This window comes from Nipponia nippon, unplaced genomic scaffold, assembly GCF_047370975.1.
Source record: "Nipponia nippon isolate SJK-2023a ecotype South Korea unplaced genomic scaffold, ASM4737097v1 scaffold_9, whole genome shotgun sequence".
Classification (NCBI taxonomy): domain Eukaryota; kingdom Metazoa; phylum Chordata; class Aves; order Pelecaniformes; family Threskiornithidae; genus Nipponia; species Nipponia nippon.
The window spans coordinates 39382463-39408940 of record NW_028262413.1 but is presented as its reverse complement, the minus strand read 5'-3'; the positions used below and the strand labels follow the sequence as shown (position 1 = coordinate 39408940).

Here is a 26478-nt window from a genome sequence, read left to right as displayed (position 1 = left end):
ACTGGGAGCTGAATTTGAGCTGAAGTAGTTATTTTATGGCTAATGCCAGCTAATAATAGCAGCAAAAACGCATGTTTATCACAAACGTTAAAAACTTTGAGGGCAAACGTTCAAAGGTGAGAGTCAATAACTCCTTCATAAAGCTAGAAAGTAAAGGGACATAAATGAGTATTAATATGATTTTTAAAAGGGAGAAGACCAAAATTATATTAATGCAGATACAGAGTAAGAAACACTCACAGCAAATGGAAAAATAATTAGGATAAAAAATGTGGCAGCTTAGTAGGACTGATTTGCTCTTTAGAAGTTAATAATGAAAGTCACTGCCTTGGAAAGGAAAAACAGGTCCGCTTAAAGGCAAACACTCATTACTTTTATTTATGAAAAATTGCAAAATAATGAGGAAAAGTTGAAAGCTAGGCATGTATTTTGGGGGAATATAGCATGCCACAGAAGTTAAATGGAAATAAAGACCAAACAGCAGCAAAAATTGATTTCAAACTAAGACTTTTAGAGAGATAAGATATATATTATAGGAATTGCCCCTTTCTCTTGGAAAGGGGACAATATTCCTTTAAATTTAGACCTTTGGTATTTTCAAGTATTGAATATACCATCAGGAAGGGTTAGGGGCAATATGCCAGCTTCACTGATATCATCCATTTCTATCTGATCAAGCCAGTAACAGATTGGACACAGATTGATCAGGATAAATTTATATGGAGATCAGCTCTCCCTTGGAAGAAAGCACTACATGAAGTTAAACATAGTTTCATGGTATTATGAAAAAATGATGAAAACAGCACAGAAAAGCAGGGGAATACTTTGAGACTCTCAGAATTTATAAATGAAGGGACTTTTAAAGGAAGGGATAAAAATTATGCAGGAATTGCCCTAACACTTAACATTGAGCCTCGTGTGGAGACACAAGAACGTCGTGTTCCTTTTGCATTATCCTCCTCTCGGAGCACAGTGGGGATTTACACTGAGGGTTTTGTTTAGTTCCAGCTTGTGCACAGCTCTCCCTAATAACCATCCAAGTGACCAGAGCATCCCAGGACTGTGCCCTTTTGATTATAAAAGATGCTTTTCTAAAGACAAAAGAACGACCGCCACCCACCCCCAAATCCAGAACAGACTAAAACCTTGGAGAATTTACAAATTTACAATAAAATGAAACCGTAGCTAATTTCTAACACATCAGTGCTCTATCTTTTCAAATTTTGTCTAGCAACACATGCTTCACTTTAATTTCACTATTACATTATAGTTTGCACCATTGTAATTACCTCCCTGAACAGAGATCCCCAAAGGATTCGGAAAGGTGTCCATTATTGTGGCCATTTGCATAATGTGCTTATTTACGTGATTAGAGTGGTAGACTAATTTGCATGCCAGCTATTAAGCTATTCTACAGCTAATTTATAATCTTATATTTTCATGGCATTTATAATTAGCATCTTCACGAAAGAAGGCTGACTTATTTCATTGAGTGGATTTTTAGTTTGGGGGATGGCAACGTTACTTTTTAAAATCTCAGATGAAGACATCTGAGGACCTCCAAAAAGATTCTTCCCCACACAGCAGCAGCATCTACATTCCAACATTTAATGGAGCTATACATAAAAACCTGAAATGTGAAAATGCTTATGGAAACAAAGTGCTTTCCCTGAGTGTGTATCACATTAAGCATCTACCATGACTGCATGCACAAGACCTCCATGCATAGCTGAACATGCAAAGTGCAAAAATGCTGATACCCAGTGACTTCTTGGGAGTTGCTCAAATGTAACCAATGACAGCATCTGTTCTTATCTCTTCAGCATTTGTATTTTTGGAGAAAAAAAATCCTCCTAACTTCTGCTTCCCTGTGGTGGACGTTGAGAAATGTAACATTTACACTACAACAGTCACAAGTGTGCAGACCTGTTCCTCATGCACAACATACACAAAATAGCATTTTATGCAACTGAACTGAAGAGTGCACAGTCTTGCTCAATATGCTTCTTCCTTTAACCACATAATTTAATGCATGTTACAACAGCTAACAAAATTCTGAATTGTGGTTTTACTGTAATGTACAGCTAACCAACAATTCTCCCTTAAGAAAAAATGATTACAAAAAGCCATAAAGCATTGCAGAATAACAATGCACACATTTAAGATCTAAAAATTTTCAGAAAAATGAGTAATTAGGAAATCTCACCAAGACCTTGGTGGAATTAAGAAATTCTTTTACAAGCTGAGGAGCCAGCCCTGAGACTGGAACAGAGTTTCTCCAGAGGGGAGGCAGTAGGTAGGATTGGCTTTGTAAGGCAACGCTCATCGATAGCTCAGGAAATGTTTTTGGTGAGCCTCATGGGACAGAGACAGCTCTTTCCACCCTGCAGACTAAAATTCTTAAGTTTCACACACAGCTCATGATAACCATAGAGGACACTGTTAAAAAAACCAAAAAACAACTGTATTTTCCCACCCCATAGATTCCTGCAGTAACCGACACAGTTCTGAATGCATGAAATGGTAGTTTCCTACAGGAGGAAAGCAGTTACAGTAATGTTATGGGCTAAATTAACGTAACATGAATAATGACAACTTACGCCTTAACTAAACGCTAACGTTGCCCTGCAGCCTCATGAGATCGTGGCAACACCTGTGCAAGTTAAGCGTCAAAACTTAGATAAAGTCACCATATGGTTGGTCCCCAGAAGGAAGAGTCACCTTTAAAAAAATATAACTGCTCTTCCTTTACTGTGGTATTTTTCTCTGATGCTGGTAAACAGAACATGAAAAATACTCCAGCAATGTAAACCTCCTGAAGGTGAAACCATTCCTACATTAAACCTCATATTGTCTGCATGGCACTTTGTTTTATGTTTGCAATGAGATACTGTGAAAATGCAAGCGAACTTGACCTTACCCTCATCTTTGGACTTGCAAAATGATCTCTGCTTGAAACTTCCTCACATTTCCTTTCATGTGCCAGATCAAGACTGAGACCAATCAGATAAAGCAGCGTGTCTTGAAGGCTCGACTCACAGCTGTCCAGACAGTTAACCTTAGTTATGGAAGAAAAGAAATAATCAAACAATCTGTTTTCTTTGCGCTTACGACCACTGTATCACATGATGTGACACTAATTTCCCAACAGTGTATACTTTGAAGCTGACAAGTGTTAAGCCATGATTAAAAATTCCAAATGAGTGTAAGTACCTGTCACTTAGATGGGTCCCTCAGCTGCATTGGTGACCACAGGAAAACAACCAAGAATCCATCTGCCCATTTATGTAGGAGGAAGGTGCTGCACAGACCTAATTATAGGGTGAATCAGTTAACTTTCTCAGCAGCTGTAGATCAGATACAGAGCTGACTCATACGCAGCTTAAATTAAATGCACTTAGTTTTTATTTTACCATTAGAATCAAGAATAATGCAGTAGACAAAAAAAAACCCAAACCACCAAACCCCCAAAAACACTATGGGAAATTTCGCTTACTTGCTTCCAAAAACTCACAGGTCTAATGAGATTAGTTTTATTAACTGGCTGAGAAAAATAGCTGTTTTATCAATTAATTAAAACATGTATCCATGAAACAGCTGTACAAAGAATGTACTAATTATAATATATAAATAAGAAGTGTAATTGGATAACTTCAGTACCTGCAGGGGAAATTGTGAATTTTGAAGTAACCTATTGTCAGACAAAAATGACAGCTTTTTACAGACAGTATGTCTTTGGTAAGTATACTACAGCTTACTGACTACGCTTTGAATATGCATTTATAATTAAACAAATATGCAGTGCCTTGTTAGCAGGACACCAGATTGAGCTATTTTTGCTTCTTTGATAAATCACTCATTCCAGAACCTTTTTAGAGTAATAAATTCACTTTAAGTAAAATGCAGCTAACTGTAGAGGTTGTTAAATTGTAATAAACAGATATTACAAACATTAAATACCAAGTGAACATACTAAGTAAGAACACTACAGGTGATTTAAATCAAGAACGTAAAGCTAGGAAATGAACAGAAAAATTCAAAACATTTTCAATAATTAATAGTTACAGCAAATATTCAAAACAGTTGTTTAGTCTAGATTAAATCCTTATTTGGGACATATTAGACTAAAAATGCCTCTGATGTTCATGTGCTGGGTTTCTTTCATGGAGGAACAGAAGGAATGTGGGATAGGAACACCGACATTTTGCTCTCAAACACTCACTTTTATAAGTAATTTTACCACATGAAGAGTCCAGTTGAGTTTACCAGGAATATTCATGTAAGAGTACCTCATGGGCATGATTGTTCAGAGAACTTAAGCCATTAAAGGCTATTAACTCTCCTCTCTGGTAATAATGCTATTTACATATTTCTTCTCAATGAACAGAGTCAGTCATTAAGAAGAAATAAGGAAAAGATTTCACTGGACAATACATTTATCAGAAGTATAATTATTTAAATTATAGATGGTCAAAGATGCTATCAAGCAGAGAGTTGACTAAGCAAATCAGAAGTTGGGAAAATCAATTTGGACTTAGGAAGCACTTCTTTTTTTTTTTTTTTTAAAAAAAAACCACTTATCTTTTTTAAAAATCGCCCCAAAAGAGAGGAAAAAAAAAATCCCTGACACAGTAAACATCTGTAACTTGTGAACGCCCTCCTTTGACTACTGTGCAGAAGCTTCCAGTGCCAAACAGTTCCTTCTCCCTTACCCACAGAGAGAAAACTGACGCTCAAAAATGTTACAAAACAGACTCCTCTCCCTTGTTTTGGCTTACAACAGTCCACATTAATTTTGATGAAAGCAGGAGCTAAACAGTATAGCAGTTCGCCCTTAAATCTGTAGAAAATAGCAGCCCTTTTCACTGTCATAACAATTTTCTCAAGTCACTCTAAATGTCCATGGTAGCGTGGGCGTATGTTTCTCTCTGGAGAACCTCAGTGTTGCGTGCGCACAGTGCCCTGGTAAATTCCAGGACTTTCATACAGCAGTGGAGAAAATGGTGATTTAAAACCCTTGTAAACCACACTGCCTCAGGGCTCTCTATGTATTATACGCATCAGATCTCTTCTGAAAATTTTTCACTTCCCCCCAGCCCTTTTCATTTAAGCTGGGCGAAGTCAATGTTAGCACTGGCTGCCTACTTGGATTCTAGTTTCCTTCTGCAATCACCACAACTCTTTTCATAAAAGGGGTAGCGATGGCATAGCACACCGGCAGTTAGGTCAATATGGACTCATAGTTACCTGATTTGCACCTCCACCTACAGTAACTTCTTTTGCCTTTACGAATCTTTTTTGCCACTGAAAGTGATATTTGTCTCCACCAAGAGCGACGGGCTTTAAGATACACAGTTATATCAATTCCAAAACTACTCACAACAAGAAATTAATATCTTGTTAGAAACATGACACTGAAATGATGGCATTATAATCACTGAAAGATTTAAGCGGACATGATTACAGTAATTTATAGCTTGATTTGATTACAATAATTTGTGCCTATTAATTAACACATTTTCAATCTCTTGCCATGTTAACTTTTTTAAGGAAATGATACACTTCAACTTAATGACATGAAATTCACCTCAAATATGTTACTTATTTCTTTTCCATTCTGTTGCACAACTATAACACAATCACAAAACAAAAACTACCGGCCACAGAAGTATTAAGTTACCTAAATGTGATCAGAATGAAGTTGTGGGCATTTCTAGCAGTGTCAGTGAAGACTTTTTTTGAAGGGTCTTCTGCATAAGTGATACAACTGTTCTCTTCTCTTGACTTCACCTGTCATATAAATATAGCTTTAAAGGAACATATCAATATATCTTCTATCCATATCAGTATATCCCAAGCCAGATTTTGCCTGTATGTCATTCAGATCCTTCCAACATTTCCAGACTACAGGGGAGAGAGGATTTCTGAAGAATAAATACATTGAGCAATTAAAATGAATGCCTGGAGTGGAATCTTGCTAGGATAATAATAGATAAGTAATAACAGATAAGTAATGATACCTTGTACTTTATGTGTTGAATGGAATTTGAAAATATGAATCACTCACCTGAGCAGCAGCTAGGCATTCATAGTATTTTACAGCTGAGAAAGGTGAGTTAAAGATGAACCAATAGCTTTGAAGTCATCCAAGACTAGAAGATCGCTAATGTGTTTTTTTGGTTTTTTTTAAAGAATAAGGAAATAATCAAATCTGAGAATCTTAAGGAGGCAGCAACAGAAACATTTGGAAGGAGGATTAAATCTATACAAGGAACAAATAAGAGTAAGCACGGTTTTTCAGACAGTAAAGTGAAAATCTCAACAGACTTCTCTTCCTTCCTCTCTCATGTCTCCCTGTGACATGAGGGGTCTCCACGCTGCCACTTAACCATGTTCAAAAACTGGAAAAAAGCTGGTGTTGACCAACTCTTCAGTCTACTTACTTTTAACCCACTAGTTGATGTTTAGCTCTTAATGCTGGCCAGGCTTTTTCTCCTGGATTCAGATGATGATCCCTACCTTTGGAGAGGGATGTGTAAGCAGTGTCAAGCACTCAGGTTAGATGATGAGGGCAATGAAGGAAAATAACTAACAAACCCCAGAAGCAAGTTAGATAAAAAGGTCACAGACCAAACAGTGCCAAAGTGAATTTGGCAGGTGGGAAAAGAGAGGGGAGGAAAAACAGTGCCAAAACCAAATTACCACTCATTAACACCATCTAGCAATACCTTCCTTCCCAGGGCACACAGTCAAGCACTATTGATCTTCCCTAACTTCTAGCAGATTCCAGGCAGAGGAGAATCAAGTTTTAAGAAAACAAATTAGGCCCCAGAGCCATGATACATATTTCTGCCTCCTTTCCCTGTTAGGTCTTTGAATTTCCTGGGCAGGATTGAATTCCATCCATTTCTCGTTAATCATCATTTTAATGTTTTACATTTACAGTAGCAAGTCAGAGCCAGCAGCTCTTTTGCTTGTATCTTAAACTGGCAAAATTTCAAAATGTTGTGCCATAATTTCACAAAACAGGTTGGGGCGGCATTTAATTTGTATTTACTGTTGGCAGCAGTTTAAATCAAAGAGACACTGTGTCAGGACACTAAAATAGATTTTAAAAATCCATGAGAGTGCTCTATAGAGCATACCTTTTTGTAGTTAGTTTCAAGCAACCCATGTATAACGTTGTTACGCTGCTGTCTCGTAAGAACTGAACAACAAAGCTGAGCTTTGTTATAGGCTGACTTGAGTATGAGTCATGAACATGTGTATTATTAGCTTAAAAGCTAAATCAGAAGGAGTATTTGACTCCAGATACAACATTTAAATAAATCTATGCAGCTGCTAAAACCAATTCCAGAAATTATGTGAGGCCACTCAAGGAGGAAAGTACAAAAATTAGTTTATATTAAAATTTATGACAAATTGGCTGTTGTTTTAATGTAGAAAATACAAAATTCTCCATTTGTCAATTTGATAAAATACATGTTTAAAAAAGCCCACTCCTACCAGATTTTGTTTTTACATGGCTTACTTTGTACAGTTCACATAAAAAACATATATAGTTTATATAATTATTTTTGGAAGCTTTCAAGGATTTCAGAAAATCCTTTAACAAATTGTCAAAAAAATTAAGTCAGCCCCTTGAGAAGAAAGAGCAGGTAACATACTTATTCATGAATTACTAGATGGTGGTTCTATACTCAACACCTCCTGACTTTCTTTGCAAAAATGGCCATGTTATTTAGCTGTGTTCCCAGCTGCCTAACTTCCCCTAAGTCATCCTAGAATTTCTTGCTACCTCTGCCTACATTATTTATGAAGGTAATACCTTCCCTGAAGCAGAGACTTTGATTTCTTATAAATGTATAAAATAACTAGAACAAAGGGGACCTAAGCTAATAACAGAAGATTTAATCACAGTAAATCAAGTAAATATTATGGAACACGTTTTACAACTAGGTAAACTGAACTGAATTGACCAAGGTGAGGGAACAAAGTAACAGCAGACTTGGAAATCAAAGCAAGAAATCTTATCTTGCTATTTATTTTAACTAAGCCCACCAGATATAAGCAGCACACATATGACACACTCGTCACTGGATGCCTTACCCATGCAGCAGATATTTCTTAGAGAGGCTCATTGCTGCTTGTCCAGAGGGCTACTTGTTGCTTAATGTCATCTGCCAACACAAAAGTTACCTCCCTTGCTGGAAATGATGAATGTGCAACAGAAGAGGGGGCATATATATACACTATAGACTTTTTTTTTTTCATTTTTTAAAGAAGAAAAGGTTGTATTACTTTTGAAATTTAGGTGAAAGAACATGCCTGTATGGTGAGAGATAACCCCACCAAAGAGGCTGCTTTGACTCTTTTTCTATTCTGTTATTTGTTTAGCTATTAAATAGCCATACTGTAGTATGTCTCAGAATTTTAGTCATGAAAAAAAAAAGTACAAGAAACCTGTAATACTGGGATAAGTATTTTCTTTCTTTTTTATTTTTTTTTAATAACTGAGCACTGCTAACTTTTGAAATAGCAGCATATAATGTAAGACAAGAGATTACCTCTAGCTTCATATTTCAAGATGTGTCCCTCTCCCAGCTCTGTCAACTCATCTGTGCTGCATCACTTATAAATTCCTTATAAAGATGATACTGAGACCCTTTTTTTCTCCCACTTGCACCATGAGACCAATCAATGCCAATAGACTTATCATGGTAACGACTATAAAAGTTTCACAGTCTGTCCCTAAAAGAATAATTGAATAAACAATGACAAAGACAGGGGAAAAAAAAAAAATAAAAATCTATGTTACCCTCACTTTCCCCAAAAGAGCCACATCAGAAGGAAGGAAGGAAGATTGCTTGACTTGATAAACTAAGGAATGCATTTAAATTAAAAAGATTATTGTCATAATGCATTTGTACTTAGGAAACCCAATGATTAACTGAAGAGAAAGTCAAAAGAAATGAAGTGTGGCCTATAATGGAGTTGCGGAGGCAGCATTCTTCAGTTGACTAAAAATGCAGATATCTCTATGTAAAACTGCTAGCAGGTTTTGTTTGATTTTTTTTGTTGTGTTTTGTTTTATGGTTTTGATTTTTCAAAAGACTTAACATCATGAATTGTATGTGAAATCTAATTTCAGTGCCAATTAGTTTCTGTAGCTTAATGAAAAAATTTATTCATAGTAATGCACATCTCATGTTTAAATTTCATTTGAATATCTAATGAGGAAAATGCAGACAAAAAATTATTCTGCTTCTCCAGATTGAATGGAAATCAGCTAATGTTACTGTAACAGAATTTCATGCTGGACAGATTTCATAGATGTTTCTAATCTATCTACAACTTCCTGAGCAGGTGGAATGCATTTGAAATAGGAGCAGTTCTAGCTTTGCAGTGCTAATTCTATAAATGTGAAACGTAGGCATTTTCTCTGGTAATTTGCAGGTGTCTGGATCACCACCAGTGATGCCGCTAACATTTTGACTAAACCAATAATATATTTGTCAGCGTTCTGTTAATATTATCTTCTATTAAAATAGAATCATTCATTCATTGTTCATTTGGGATTTTTTTTTTTTTTATTTTCTCTGTTTTTATTTTTTTTAAAAAACAGCCTATGCTTGGACATTTATATAATAAATCCCTCTTCCAGGTGAGGCCAACTAACATTTCTCCCTGTCACTGCAAGTGAGAAATAGCAACTCAGATCAGAACTGAGTCTTTAGAAAGATTAAATGACCAAAACAGAAGTACTAAAAGTCGAAGTGTGAAAAACGAGTGGCAGGACAGCTTCTTGGCTGTATATAAAATATACTGAAAGAGTTAAATGATACAGGAAATTCTAGTCACTGTGATAACACACAACCATCACGACACACATTTTCCGCTCAAGAAAGGGTTTTCTTTGATGGAATCATGAACAGTCATTATGGTTTTCTTACTTCCTGCCTTTAGACTAATGGACATATCACAATACACTAACATATCTACATTTTATTATACAATACACAAAAAAAGAGGACTGGAAACAGATCCTACTCTTGTTCCAAGTAACAAAAGCGTTTTGTGAGCCAAGGACATCATTCACGTGGAGACAGACCATGCTTCTCTCACCTAAAAACTTGCAATGTTGGTGGTGATTTAATACTTCTAGCCTTGACAGAGCTAGCCTAGCTCAGCAATGTGCTACTTGAAAAGAAAATCACAGCCCAGACTGAAGAAGTTCCATGGAAGTTTCATGAAACCCACACAGCAGCCAAGACTCCAAGAAGACTTCCTTCACTACTGTCCTCGTGGGACTACTCACATGGGTTTGGAGGCTTGGGTAGACAGGGACACTGCATCTTAACCATTACAATCTGGAAAGAAGGGGAAAAAAGAAATATATTCTGAACATCGGAATTAATGAAGTGGAAAAGCAAATAGATAATACAGCTCAATATTCCTCAAACATTAGCATAGAATGCTTGGCTTCAGGTCTGATGATAGTTGCATTGAAGTCAGACAGAAGAAGCACGAAGCTAAAGCTGCAATTGAAGACGACGATAGTAGTCAAATATCACCCCTGTGATTTCTTATGATGTAAGCTGTCAGCTAGACACATTTTTCTCTAAAATCATACAGTACTACATACCTTTGCTGTATTTCTTATTATCTATCCTTCCCAATATATAAGGCTCAGGACTTAGCATATTTTTGTATCAAACCTTCTGGTGTTCTAAACTTGCAGTCAATAATCAACTGATGTACTAGAAGAAATATTTATTTGAAACATAGTCAACATGATAAAATACTAGCATTTTAACATAAATGAAAAGACCTTGATTTATTAGTATTTTACCATTAAATAAAAAGGGGACTCCAGGGGCTTTCTTAAAAAATAAAAATAAAGCAGTGGCAAAGAAAAATTGAGCATCAAAATACTTGTGAATTGGGAAAGCCTACAAAAGTTAGTAAACACCCTTATTCCTGTACTTTCTGCTAAGGGTCGCTCCAGACATGTGCCCCTTGTAGAGAAAAGGCCCTCTTTCAGTCAGTGCTCACTGACTTCCACACGCTGTTCCAGATTCTCTCTCTCTTTCCACATTTTCATGTTTTCTTTCACTAACTTGAAAAGTGCAGCCTCAGTCTACCCTGAAAGATGAAGAAAACAAAGGGACCCTGTTCACACATCATGTCTCAGCAACTCCCATGGCTACTGTGGTTTGGAATTCCATGGTGAAACCAGGAACATTGTGTGGGCAGAGTTTCCTTGTTTGTATACTGGGGAAAAAAAAAAAAAAAACAAACCTCTTGTCTGCAAAAAACAGGACTGGTACATTTTTAATGTGAACAAGGAATCCTAGGAACACCAGACAACCTGGGAAGCCTAGTAGCATCTCTGTGAAATCCTATGATGACAAAAAGTAAATCCAGCAGCCTCTAAAGTGAAGATACAGGGGGGAAACTAAGTAATAAAGCCCCTAACCTTTTCCTTTTTCGTCAATGTCTTTTAGGGCATTTTGTCCACCTGCTTGAAAAAAAAAAACTCCAATATCAGTGAATGTGTTACAGTTCAAGAACAGTTACTGTTCAGTTAAACTCTCATTAATGTTGCATATAATTACAATACAATCCTGTGATTTTCATTGCCCCCCACAAAAAGGACAGTAAGAAGTATGCAGCAAGGAAATAAAACAAACTTATCTTACAAAAAAAAGTAGAGACTCACATGTTTAATACTATTATTTCCTCCTTGGAAATGACTGTCCTCTGCCTTTCTAATAAAGAGCAGAACTGTTATAAAATATATATGAAAAAAATCATCGCTGCCAGATGAAAAGGATTCCAGGTAAGTAGCACTCCCAATTTTGCAAGCTATAAAGGCATAGAATTGTTTGAAGTTGGAGGCCAATGCAGATGATGAGCTGCTTTCAAGCGCCAGTATTAGCCAATCTCTACCCTCCCCAGCTGCCCTTTTTGGGACTGTTTCTATAAACGTGACAAGATGTTAGATTGTCAAGATCGCCGACTAGAATGCTTCAGGTCCTGCCATCTACTAGGAGAATCATTTGGCCACAGACTTTCATCATTTCAGGTGTTTTGGCCATTAAGTCATGGGTAACATCACCTTGGGAGTCCTATTTGTAGCTCTTATGCTTCATTGTAAGGTCTCAAATTAAAGGTAAAAGATGTCTTCAGTTCTTTTATGCACAGAAGAAAACCTGTTGAAATAAAATCAGCTCCATTGAATTTTCAGAGCAAAAGCAAAACAGCATTCACAGTGCTGCCTTTGAACAGTGAAAGGAGCTTTTATTCTTTTTATAAATATCATGTTTTATATGAGGTTTATAAATATACTCAGTAAAGAAGTTTCATCCAAATGTTAGTAATTTCATATCTTTCATTTACAGGATATTGACCCAGTTGATTTGTAATTAATTGCAGACCTTTTTCTCATTAGCTTATCGATTGAGGAGTCTGCAATGCATTCTTGACTGTATTATAAATTACAGCTTTGGTTCCAGGGTACATTTGGTTGCAGTTAATTCCGGTTGTCTACATTTTTCACATTGTAAGAGTTATCTGCTGTACATCTTGCCAAACTATGTCCTTTACAGTAGAGAACTACAGGTCTTTTGTTAATGTAGATTTACTACTATGAATAATGAATCTAATTTTCTACTTATTCAGATTTAAGAATGCAACAGTGAAAACCAAAAAAGCTTTCATTTTCATTGTCTTAAAAAAGGCCTTAGCCAAAGCTCACGAAACCTGCTGGAGGTTTTCCATTGATTTCAGGGTGCTTTGGATCAGTGTTCCAAGTGAGTATGTTGTTGCAAAAGAAGGCTTAAAGGTGATGCTTTTTTAAAAATAACTAAAACTATAACATGAGAGAGAAAAAAACCTCACCTTCGAGTCATTATTTAAAAAAAAATCCTTTACTGGAAGTCCAGTAAACCTAGCAAAATTGTAAACCTTAAAACCATAGGTAAAACAAAAGCAAAAAAAGTCCAGGACAGATTAGGAAAGGGGTAAATTCCAGATTCGTTAAAATAGATGCAGGCATTAGGCAATAACATTCATAAATTCTTGTTTTTCAGTAAAGGTAAGTTCTCTTATTAAAATTCCCAAACAAACCAACCCCGTGCTTAAAAAGCACTTACCTGATTTCACAGTAGTGGAGTTCCGCAATATACATTAAAGTTAGCATGAAATCAACATCCTAGACCATCTTTAGTGCCTATATAAGAAAAAAAAAAAAAAACCCAAAAAAACACAGTAAGAAATTAATTTAAAGGAAAACTAATTTATTCTCAATTGTGGCAGGAGAGAACAATGTCATGTCCTAAATTTAATTTAAAATAAGCAAGCCTAGAGCAGCTCTCACTGCAAGAATTAGAGACATTTCTTTTTCTGTTCCAGAAGGTGCAGTTCTGAATCACAGTTCTAGCTACAGATACGCGTCCTGACCAGTACCACCATCAAATATGGTCTCAGCAGCCGATAATTCCATTTCAATATTTTAGGGTTTAAGCTGGAAGCTACTCTTCCCAAAATGCATCTCCTTGGCACTACAAACACAACATCCTGAAAATGAAAGGAATTCTCCTTTTCTTAAGTGCCTAAATTACTGATGTGCTCAAGTCATTACCAAGAGAAAATGTTCATTAGAATAATGGAATTATGATCCATTCTGGCAAACACTGAAGCACTGCATTTCCACCAAAAATGGAAAGGCCTCTGAGGCCAGTCACATTTTGGAGGTCCATCCCCTCTCATCTTCGCAGCAGGATTTCTACTGACTAAAAACCCAACTATGGAGGAGAAACTAATGTCTTGCTTTTATAGAAGGGTTTTCCAGCAAATGAAATGGAATTAAACTATAGAGGATAAACTCATTCCAACTGAAAAAAAAGCCTGCATCAGCCAGAAAATTTGCATCTGCTCCGAGGGCTTCTCCTTACAGAAATCTGCCTGACAGGGATCAAACTCCTTATCAAACCTGGCTTGACTAGCCCTGCCAGCAAACATCTGTAGCATAGACATGGCCTAACAGCCACTGCTTTAAAGGGAAAGGCCACCAGCTGAGTCTCACTTTCTCTTTGATCTTTTTGAATACTTTTATCAAAGCAATCCAAAGGGCCTCTGCTAAAGTGATTGTTAGCGAACTGAAAAGGCAAAAACAGAGACGCAAGAGGAGAGGGATGCTGTACACACACACACAAAAAAAAAGCAACAGCAAAAAAAAAAAACAAAAACAAAACCCAAAACCCCTTCTTGGCAATATTAACTTTATTGTGGAGGCCTGTAACTGGATATCTAAAGACCTACCATGCTGCTTACATAAAAAAAAAATCATGTCTGAATGCATCTGGCCAGGGAATACATGCCCGTATGTGCAAGCAAATAAATAACTTATTTCTCTTGTGCCACTCATCAAATTTCTTTCAGAATAGTATCAGTTATAATGCTTGCACAGATGGAGGCTTCCACCAGCAAAGACTAAATATCATATACTCAAGATATGCACTGTAAAACTACCGTGGCAGTGCATTATTTTAATCTATGCACCTAATTGTTTCAAGCTCTTGAAAAAGGTTACTGTGTAAACCATAATTTATGAATGGTCTCAGAGTAATCAGTGACTGCAGCCAGCACAAAGTCATTGATCAGCCTGAATCCATTTGCCTGGTTTTGACAGAGGCTAACATGCTGCGTGATGGGCTGGTGTGCAGCTTCTCCCTCACTGGGTAGAAAACCCAGACCTGCTCAAGTGTCTGCTCATTTTCTAGTGTACTAGCTGAGACTGGGCACAAATATGTTGAAACTTGTTCTCACACAGCCTAAAGCAACTTGAAATAAGGATTCTGAATATGTGCGAATGTCAGCTCACTATCACACAGATTTTTGTTTACCCTCATCCCTTTCTCCAAGGCAAGCCATCCAGCTGGCCCAAGGGATGGTGACCTTAACCCACATTAATCTGACAAAGCTACCATCCTTCCTGTCATTCCCTGGAGAAAACAGATAGTACTGACCACAGTTCCTCAGAGGATGGTGGGCGTCTCAGTAGTGCCCCTGGAAAGCAAAAAATTGCAACTGCCAAAACAGTGGGAAAAAGGTCTTTCAGAGAGCCAAAGAGCAGACTGACTAGGTAATTTCTCTTCCCCTCCACAACACACTGGAATATGACGCAAACTCCGACTGTCTCAATTGGGGGAGGGTAGAAACTCATAATCCTTTAAAGCAAACAGAAAAAGAGAAAGCCCCAAAGGAGTTCTCTTGTACACATTTATTAGCAAGACCTAATCCTGGCCTCTTAGCTCCCTGATTATGCTTTTGAAGACTAAGGAAGAACATTTTAGCTTTCCTGGCAGCCCCACTGAAAACTGCTAAGAGGAACAACTAAGAAAGGCCATTTTAATATCTGAAGCAGATGACAGAGGCAGACTTCTGAAAAGTAAGACAGAGATGATATAAAATGAAATGTGCTGGAGAGAGTCAGTTTCCCCAGTAAACTACAAAAGAAGGCTGATGCAGATCCAGCCCTGAGTCTTTTTGCTTCTGATCAGTCCCATGTTGCCTTCCATCTTTGTTCCTCACCCATCTAGTATTGTCTCTGTCCCTGCTCTTGACCATTCCCATTTAGCCACATCTGCTTCTGAAGCATAGATGTACACATTGATATGTATACACACACACTCTCAGAAAATAGAGCTGAAGGTCTCCTCCGCACTGCCAACCACCCACCTTGCTCTGATCTATGGACTCTTTGTACTGGTTTTGGCTGGGATAGAGTTAATTTTCTTCATAGCAGCTAGCATGGGGCTATGTTGTGGGTTTGTGCTGACAACACTGTTGATAACACAGGGATGGTTTAGTTCCTGCTGAGCAGCGCTTACACAGAGTCAAGGCCTTTTCTGCTTCTCACCCCACCCCACCCGTGAGTGGGCTGGGGGTGCAGAAGGAGCTGGGAGGGGACACAGCCGGGACAGCTGACCAAAGGGATATTCCATACCATATGACATCATGCTCAGCATATAGAATCATAGAATCGTTTAGGTTGGTTGGGAAAGACCTTTAAGATCATCAAGTCCAACCATTAACCTAGCTCTGCCAAGTCCAGCACTAAACCATGTCCCTAAGCACCATATCTACACATCTTTTAAATACCTCCAGGGATGGGGACTCAACTCAAACGGGGGAAGAAGGAGGAAGGGGGGATGTTGAGAGTGATGGCGTTTGTCTTCCCAAGTAACTGTTATGCGTGATGGAGCCCTGCTTTCATGGAGGTGGCTGAACACCTGCCTGCCCATGGGAAGGAGTGAATGAATTCCTTGTTTTGTTTTGCTTTGCGTGCATGCGTGGCTTTTGCTTTACCCATTAAACTGTCTTTAGCTCTGCCCACGAGTTTTCTCACTTTTACCCTTCTGATTCTCTTCCCCATCCCAGCAGGTGAGAGTGAGTGAGTGGCTGGGTGGTGCTTAGTTGCCACCTGGGGTTATACCACAACACTCTTGCTCATCCCCAAAACCACTTTCTTCAAATTGAGTTTGTGATATTGACTTGCTCACGTCATAGAAACCAGATCAGGCTTACATAGTCCTAGACATCCTAGCTTTGATGAATTACTAGAGGCTAAGTTAAGTCATGCTTGAGAATGCAATGTCCTTAGATACCCCATAAATGGTTATTTTTGTAATGAGCTTTTCATTTACAGTATCCCTACTGAAATCCCCAATGTTGCACTCCTGTGCACAAACAGTGAATTATTTTTCTTCACTTATTGTTTCTATGCAGACAAGCTGGCTACCAATTACCAACATTAAGTCTGGCTTCTCAGTGGTGTAACATGTATTAAGATGAAATCACAGTTGCATAGGTTTTGCTTTACAATTACGCTGCATTGGGTGAGGGGAAGGAGGAATTAGACTTAGTTTTGACTGACATTAATTGAAAGGATTGCAAACGTAGTTAATTAGGTCAAATATAAAATTACTAACTAGAAAGTAAGTGCTTATACCTTTTGTGTACTCACAGAACCAGTCTGATGGACTGCTTCAGCGGCAACAGTCTTATTTATGCCCAGAGCACACCACAAAGGATACCATTATATTGCCCGGTTTTGGTGGAAGAGAGCCTCAAAAAAGGCTGGAGGTGCAGACTGTGTTTACAGCCAGCTTACAGGGACGTAGCTTGTGCTGGTCAATCACAACAGCATAAACTATAGTAAAATTTCCTTTAGCAATTTACCTTAACCTAGTAACAGCATGATTTGACCTAAGATGTTTATCAGCTGGGTTTACTGCATCTACAAGAACAAACATTTAAACAGGCTGCATTGGTTTAACTGAATGGATTTTATGCAAAATTTTAGTGAAATTCATGCTTCTGGACAAGACACTTCTGTTTGCAGCCGTGACCCAAAGACAATACGATCCAGCATTCCCTAATAAAGTGATTTAACTGGCTTCCGTTTTAATTTGTCATTTTATCAGAGGCAGAGAAATCAAACAACGGGGTGGAAAGACAAAGGGAAGGAGGGGAAAAAAAGGAAACCGCTTCCAGAGAATGGAGCACATTTTATGTTTCAGTTTTATTAACCTAGACATACGATTAAGCTCCATCCAGTAGAGCTGGAAAGTCAACACACAGCATTCATATCACTAGTGATATGTGCTTCACTTCTCCAGTAGATAATTAAATGGGTTTAAATATCCATTGGGCAATTTTTCAGCGTGACATTTCTGCCATGACTTTATCCAAAACACAGGGTATCAGCTACCAGGAAACATGCTGCTTTCTAACACAAAGGCTTCAAAAAGACTCTGTGGCATTCCAGATAGAGCAGGAATTTCAGTGATAGTTTGAGTGTGTAGTTTGCTCCATAGGGTTTTCATTCCCTAGAACCATATCATCAGAGAACAGTGTCAAAGTTGAACATGCTTCGAAAGATAAAGCCAGTCTGCAAACACAGCCTGATTTGTGCTTTTCCTTGCACATGCCCTGCATGGCTAACCATCTGTAGATTCAATGAGAGGAAAATATAAGTGGTTGAATGTAGTCAGATCCTTCTTACTGCAGAAGGGAAAAAGAATATTACCAAGGCAGCTGAAGCTGAGGGACTTCAGTTCATTAGATTTATTATATTCTTAAATGATTCCCAGAGAAGTACAAAACTGGGCAAAATCATGACAGGCAAAGCCTGATTGCCATACACAGAAATCTAAGAGCCAGTTTAAGTGCATCTGACCTATCTGGCATGTTTTTTTATGGCAACAGGTATCAATAAGTCACCTTAATGCCAGGAGTGGGTGTTTTTTCAGATGAGTGGATTAATTGCTTGAATCCGATGATGCTTCTGTTAAGAAAACCTAGTAGTCTATAAAATGATTAATGTGACCAATGTCAACAAGCTCGAGAGTCTATGTGTCAAAGGCAAACTGATCATACCTTCTTTTGCCCCATAACATATTTACGGTCTTATGCAGAGGAGGAAAACATTCAGTAAAGGTGAAAACTATAAATACTAATGGGCAAGCAACCATAGTAATTTCTTTTTTACCATGGTAAAATAAGAGTTTTAGCAGTTAATAGTGGAATTGGCCCATATGCTTTAAAAGAAAGAAAAAAATGGGGAGGGGGGACAAAGTCTTCTCAACCCTCACTTTTATCATGAGCAAAGCTGGCCTTTGAGGAGAAAATGCGGGTTCTCTTAGAGGGGGACCAGCCCAGAATTTTATCAAACCATTGGCAGCAGTGTTTTTTTATGGCAAACAATAAAAATCCATTAGGATTTTAAAAACAAAATCCTGCTGTTCCATCACAACAGCCCTTCTTAGGTATTTTTAAAACTACTTTCCACATTAGAAGGCTTTGCTGATGAATAGTGTAAGAATGATCATGATTTGCTGTGCTACCAAATCCAGTCTTATTGGGATCAGACCATAGTGCACTTTGCAAATGTATTTCTGCAGCAAAGTAGTCTGAGTAAAACTGATACCCCAAGCACATTGTTTGACCCTCCTTGCAAAGCAGAATGATGTTCTCACTTCTAATACCAGGCCTTTGCAAACTCCTGTAAGAACATGGGACGTGGCAAGAACCTGAACCTAGCAGTGCTTAGATTTTTTTGACGGATTAGAACTCTTAACGTTGGTTGTATAGTAGCAACCAGTTAGTTGTGCAATGCTCTTTTTGCAATCCCTGCCTTGTCACACTATACATTCCTGAAAAAAAGAAAACAGCACAAGACTGTGGAAGCCTAGAATACAAAACACTACAGCAAAACATTCACATGTGCTGTTTAGTCAGGAACAGTGTAGAAAATTTAAATAAGAAGCATTTTGGTAGAGTGGTGACTGTAGTTGAAAACCTTATCTAAAACTCAGAAAAGAAGTGTTTTGTGCACTGCCCAGGGCTAAAAATTCATAATGGCATCTGCCTCTAGAGCAGAATTTTTCCACAAAGAGATCTGAAACTACTATCCAGAAGAGGTTCTTTTCTGAGCCCTGACACCTCAAAAATCTCACCACTACTTGAGGACAGTTTGTAGTTGGAAGGACCATGCCTTTACAAGAAGCTGTTAAAATAGACAGTACTGTACTGGGTTTTGCTGAAAAGCAAGTAAATTTGATAACCAATTTAAAAGTGTATCCACAATTGCTATTTGATATTTACATAGAACATTTCACCAATTCCAAAAAATTAATCCTACACAGAACAAAGAGCTTTTATATCAGCTTCACAGAAGCATATAACATGTTCTCGTCAAGCACACGAACAAACAGGAAAGAACGGATTTATTGTGAACTGGGATTTTTTCTATAAATTAAAAGGCCATTCCCTTTTATATGTCATGTGTATTTAATTTCACTCCATACTGTAATCCACTGAGAATTCAGAGAGTGCCAAGATCTACTTTTCCCATTCCTTTTATTTCCTTAGGCAAATATCTAGAATTAGAGACAGAGAAAAGATGAAAAAAGGGAAGGCCAAGGGAAATACAGAGGTCCAAGAAAGAAAGTAAGACCAGTCTAAACAAGGATTTTTCCTGGCCTATGCAAGCAGCACTGATTATTTATAACAGGCAAAGGCATCTGTCTTTGATTATGATTTCATGTATACTGTGGATGGTGGTGCGCTTACTGTGTGCCAGAGAAGACTGTCATCCTGCAGTATGAAATTCCAGTGAGAAAAACTAATCTCTCGCTCAGGGAGAGACTTCTACCTTTGACTAACTGAAGGGCAGACGGAAAGAGCTTTCATGCCAGGAAAAATAAAACTGCAAGCTATTACAGAATGTAAGGAAATCAGATTTAATTTACAAACAAAAGATAGAGTCAAAGCACATACATTTTAAATAAGTATACTTGAAAGTGTAAATGTTCAAAGGCATTTCAACCGGTTTAATTTTTGCAAAGCTTAAAAATCCATATGATGGAAAAGATCAACTTTCTTTTCTACAAACCTTCAGTTGGTAGGCTACAAATAGCCTTTAGTTTTGTGTTATTTGAGAAGCCTATGCAGAGTGGCCTTAGGGAATAAAAGCAGCTCGTGGACCCAAAAAGGCAGTAGATAAGTACAGCACCAGGATGCACACAAGACATGTAAATCTGCACAGTTAACTGAGAAAGGCACTCCACCATCTCTCAACTCACGACAAGATGCTTCAGTCTAACAATCTATTAAGCTGGCATATAAAACATTAAAGCTGCTGAATCTGGGTGTTGTAGTCCCTTTCAATGAAAAGTAGAAACAGCTGAACCTCTCCAGCCAAGCCAATTCATGAGAAGTGGAGATAATAGCAACCAGAAGTACCTTGCAAGCAGAAGATTTTCTCAGACTGGAAAATGGGTGCTATTTCAGTGCTGTCCCTCTTGAAATGGTAGAAAATTACTACTACAATGACAGCAGTAAGAATCATCAAGGTACGTGACACGTTGCAGTCTGAACAAGTGCTCTAAGCATTTGTTTCCTTTCCTAGAGCCGAGGGAAGCAGCTTCCAATTAGCCATTCTTGTCATTCAGGACACCCCATCCATACCTGAAATCAAATGAGCAAAGCCCGAAAGTCTTCAGGGCTTCCTTCTTCTCATTGCCAGATATATCAGAAAGAAGCATTGCTTGTTCATCTCTACTCCATCGAGACCAGATCTTAGGCCTCAATTACAATCAAAATCTCCTTCCTGCTGTTAAAAAACACCAACCAACCCGCCTAACTGCACTACCAACAGTACCAAAAAGGACATCTGCTGATTTGATGGACAAGCTACGGTTCAGAGTAGTCTGAAATCTGTACAGCTTGTCAAGAGGCAAGGAGCTGACAGCATTTTGTTGACACATTTCCTCAAAGTAATGTGCAGACTTACAGATTTGATTTTGAAATATTCTGCATTTGAACGTTGCCAAGTGATAACAACATGTCACAGGCACTGAAACTCCATCTTACCAGTTTCTCATCAGCTTGAACAAACTAGAAGGAAGGAGTCTCTATATTTTTTAATTGTAGTGGCAGGGTAATCATGGTAGTTTATCCACTGGAGCAGAATGCAGTCCAAGAAAAGCTGTTTTACTGATTGAGTGGCTGCATCTGGTAAAATATTATATCAAAACTCTAAAATCACATTAAACTATTTTTCTCATAGTAGCTTCTATTTTACAGCTCCTCATTTAACACGCTCCATTTAAAAATAGAACATAAATCCTGGTACAATAACAGAACTACGGTCACTAATCACCACTGGATTTCTTTAAATAATAGAGCTTCAGGGCTGAGCCTATACTGTTGATGTGACTGGGATTTTTGCCATTTCAGTGCCACTGGAGTGAGATCAGACTTGGAGTTAGTTAGTTATAATAATAACGAATGATAATTTCTAGCAGGCAGCCTAGGTTAGCAGGGAAGGCTGTCACATTTCTTTATGTACCTGACGTTGTGCTGAGAAATTGCTATCGCGGCACGAGCTGACTGAGGGCAAGTATTATAAAAGAAAATGTCAAACTAAATCCAAACTATTTTCTTATTCTCCCACTTCACCTCCCTCTTTACGAGCTTACTTAACCTGCCTGATTTTATTTTCAGACCACAGCATTTCCTAGCCCCAACACCCCTGCCATTTTCAAAACTACTCCCAACGTTTCTGTCTTTTAATTCTGGAAATGGAGGAGGAAACTGCTTAGGAGATTCATAAGGGACAGGGCATAAATACTGAAACCAATATTTATTTATTATTATCAGTGGTTTCTGTGAAGGATGTGACACACCCAGAAACCTCAGTTTGTCAAGAAAGGCTGTTCAGCATTTTAAGACTGTTAGCCCCCTCAAAGTGCCCCAGATGGGGCCCTTTAAGACTAAGGCCACAAAATTCCTAATGGAATTTAAGTATTTTAAAGAATGCCCGGTGTAAGTGCATTGAGTTTGCTTTGCACATTTTCAAAATTTTGACTTTATGTTACCTTCTTCATTGATTTCCATGTGAGAGGAGAAACCAAATGAAGCATCTGTTTCCTTCTTCAACATAAAGTCCCAGCAGGAGGAATACAGCATTCATTTTTTGGAAGGCCTTAGCTGAAAGGTTGTTATCCTTTTGGGTATATAAAAAGATCCTTTCTCAGAGGACACAGATAAAATTTCAAAAGCAGCAGCACTGGCCTCTCAGACAATAATGAACATCCCCAACCACCCCAGGAATTCATAGTCTGCTACAGACTTGCTGTGTGTGGCAAAGCCAAGTACAAACACAGCTTCCAGATCTAAAACCTGTGGCTGAACAACCTGGAGGTTAAATGTCGGTCTCTAGAGAAAGCAAAAGGCTTAACAGTGGTGGAGTACCTTACCTGCTGCCAAAGTACAACGATAAGGCTGCTGAAAAAAGGAGAAATACATCATCAAGTGCACCCCCATTTAACAAAGTGCAGGCAGAGAAAGTTTCTCACACTTGTACTTTTACCTTGCTAATTCCTTTATTTATTTTTTCCTTCGTAATCTTTGATATTCAAAGACTCAATAATGTGGTGAGCCAAACATGACAAAACCTAGGAAGTTAAAAACTGGTATTTGGGAGGATGGGTTAAATACCCTAACATTTCAGCCAAGTCCAAGAATCAGTCCCGGCCTAGGTCTTCAGAGAAAATGTAGGTTTGTGGTCTCTGTGGACACAAACACATTTCAGAGTACCACGCCACATGGCAATAGCAATAGTCTTGGGGGAACAAGAGTTCAAGGAACGGAGTACCAAGAACAGCATGGATCAAGATGGTGGCAAGAGCAAATGAAAACATGTTAAGAGTTGTAGAGGATATCCCCAGGCACAGGCTCAGCTAGTCGCTGCTGTCCAGGTGCCACAAACGGAGGCTTTTCTGGTGGAGTCAAACTCCACTGCTCTGCTTTCTGTTTACCCACAACTGGAATGCCTTCAGTGATGTACCAAGTGATTTGTTACCTGTTGTGGCAATAAAAGCCAGCACCTGGGCCCCGGAGAAGCTGAAGTTCACTCCTTGCTCACCCTGCCTCTTTGGTCACCCGGTGGGATAACAGGAACTGCAGTCTCTGCTCCCCTTGTGCTGCTGCCTCCAGGCTGCACCTGTGAACATCAGTGCTCATCACCAGTGACCACAAGGCAAATTTTGTGAGCTGAAATAAAAAAATAGAGAAAAACCCAATCTCAGAGACCATGCTAGGTGATAAAAGTGTTTCCAGTCACCATCAGTCTAATCTAGATCAGAAGCTGTGATCCTGTGCTTGCTTTCTATGCTATCCTGTTCCTGCAGGTTTCTCTGTGCTATGCTGCATTAACGAAGAGTCTGGCACCCGTTCACTTCTTACGACTGGTGATCCCGCTCATGAAAATTTGTGCCTAGCAAGAAAGGTATGGTTGTTTCTCAAAAAATTAGATGCAGCCCCCCCCCTCCCCCCCCCAGTTTTTTCTCAGTTGCTTAAGTGAAATCCCTCACTGAACTATTACAAATGCAAAATTAAATGCAAAAGTTTGGACACACTCCATGGGCAAATGCAAAATAAATGTGAACTCAGGTTCAAAACTAACATTCATTATTGCTCATAAGAACTTAAAAAATCCCATATCTTTATATGACCATCTATTTTTATATATTTACAGGAGCAGAAATGTCACCAGACTCGGCTAGAGTTAACCAGTTGATCTGAAGTGATGCTTTTGAACACTGTAGCTTTAAGGAGTGTGTTTTCATTTCTGCTCAACTGAACACTTAAGGAAAACTATTTTAAAAACTGTTGCTTGCTATACCAGTCTCGCTAGAATGGGAGCTACAGCGATAAAATTTCCATTATGCTTAGAGGCATCAGCAATCAGTCAATGGGACAGAAGAGCTGGGAACTGCATGTTTAAGCAACATATCTTAGTTATTTCTCATTGTCTTTAATGCAGACTTTGTGCAAGAGAGCTAAGAAAGGACATGTGGTTTCAGCATCACAGATATACCTGGCTTGGAGTTGCGGAAATACAAAATAAACATCTAGTCAATTCAATCAATTTTAAACTAAACAACCCCATGTCTTTTAAAAATTACTAACCGCATTTAGTAAAATATCATTCAAGTTTGACTATACCATAACATTCAAAATCAGGTGAATTTTTCTGAAACTGGGTGAATATTTATGCATGACACATAAAACCCTTGCAAATCAAAGCTAGCTACGGAAACAGTGACCTAGCTACACCAACATTTCAGTTTTGCCACTACCATAATGAGCTTTAATTATGTAATTATTTCACACTTCAACTGATTTGCACATGTTGTTCATGATCCTAGCAGCCATAAGTAGTAACATATGAGGAATGATAAGGCTCTGTCCTCAAAGCTAGACATTTGCAAGTAGGAGGAACAACAGAAAATCCTTAGGAATCTTGTCAGAGTTGAAACATCATTTTCCTGCAAGATCATAACAATTCTTACCAGGTTCAATCTTGCACTTTCCAGATAGTCTTTTTTTAACAGGATGCACCCCTGCTGAGGCCTGAGCTAGATTAGTTCTCCATGCTAAGATTTACTGACCTGTTAGGATTAAAACTGCTGTTACTGAAAGCTGGAAGCACATAGACAGTGGAGCCCAGTTTGAGGTTTAGCAATAAATAGAAAACAAGGAGAAGATGCTTTTCATTGCATTAGGCATATTGAAGACTGAAGATTTACTGCATACACATACTCTCTGGAAATGATCGGTTATTCTACTTAGGTTTAAAAAATTGCAATTGTCTTTGCAAAACAAATCATTAGATTTGCATACAATCATACTGTGTAGCCACACGAAAATAAATTATATTTTCTGCTTGCATTTCTGTTGCAGATTTAATTGATGTAACAGTGCAGAAAACTGAGACAAAATTTTATTTCTTCTGCCTTTTAATTACCATCTGCTAACATAAGATTACATTTCTTAAAGTGACTGGGTCTACCTGCCAGCTGAATTTTTCGCCTGATTTCCTCAAGCTCTGGCAGCTGCCTTCATTATTGGTGAAAATGGCATGGCAAAGCTAGCATGAAAAATGAGGCTAAGCACCTGTCACTTCATTTTTCTGCAAAGAAACAAAGAAAACACATGAAACTCTATGCTCTGCACCATCTAAACTCAGCAACAATTTGCTGGAAAAAGAATAAAGCATCAGTTTGTTCTTGCATAGAGTAAGAAGCATGACATATAAAAGCACTTCTAGCAACCTACATATTTATAATAATCAGAAAAGATAAATGTCCAAATAAACAATACAAGGAAATAAAACAAAGAAAACGTGCATAAAAACTTCCCCCATAATCACTGAATTTCTGGTATAAATAGAATCACCCCCTATATACGGGCTGTTTGGAGATAAGAGCATTACTAGTGAACTCACCTAACAAGTGATAGAGTCAAGCCTCTTACTAATTTCCCCTACAGCACAAAAAGCCTCCTATTAAAGCATGAATCAGCCAGGTACTAAGCACATTAAGCCCATGAGTAATCTCACTGCAGTCACAAGCGTTTGGATGCCTTAATGTTTTCTAGAATTGAGCCCTTGATCCCTATGGAAGATGGCTAAGATTTGGTGCATTTCAAGCCAATGCCTTCTGGAAAAGGTAACCGTCTCATCAGAACCGGCTATTTGAGCATCCTTTGAAACCTGTCAGCTTTCATGAGTGGGAGAACTCACCTGAAGAGAACCCAAGCATGGAAACTATGGAGGAGGGCAAAGAACAAGGCATAAAAAGCACATTATAACAGCTTGTTTCTATCGAATTTTCTGCTTCATCACAAAATAAAAATGGTTACGTCAGCTGCTCTTTTCTCAAAGCAAAATAATCAGTTTAGGATGCCTGAAGCAGTGCTGATGTAGTTAAGCTAAAAACAGGGCTAGATTAGAACCTAAATACCTATTTACCCAGGACTCCCAAGCTCAGAGCATTTTGGCTAATTTGCACCATGGTCTCCTCTGCACTCTCCTCAAAGTACAGAGATACAGCAGTGGCT

The 26478-nt window shown here is 38.2% G+C and overlaps 1 long non-coding RNA gene across 1 annotated transcript; it reads right to left on the bottom strand.

Moving 5' to 3' along the window:
* Window positions 1-11476: 11476 nt before the first annotated feature.
* Window positions 11477-13200, bottom strand: LOC148050283 (uncharacterized). Its single transcript, XR_015701373.1, has 3 exons — window positions 13158-13200; window positions 12122-12215; window positions 11477-11521 (listed from the first exon to the last, which is right to left on the bottom strand). It is a non-coding gene; the product is annotated as an uncharacterized LOC148050283 (long non-coding RNA).
* Between the last annotated feature and the right edge of the window lie 13278 nt (window positions 13201-26478).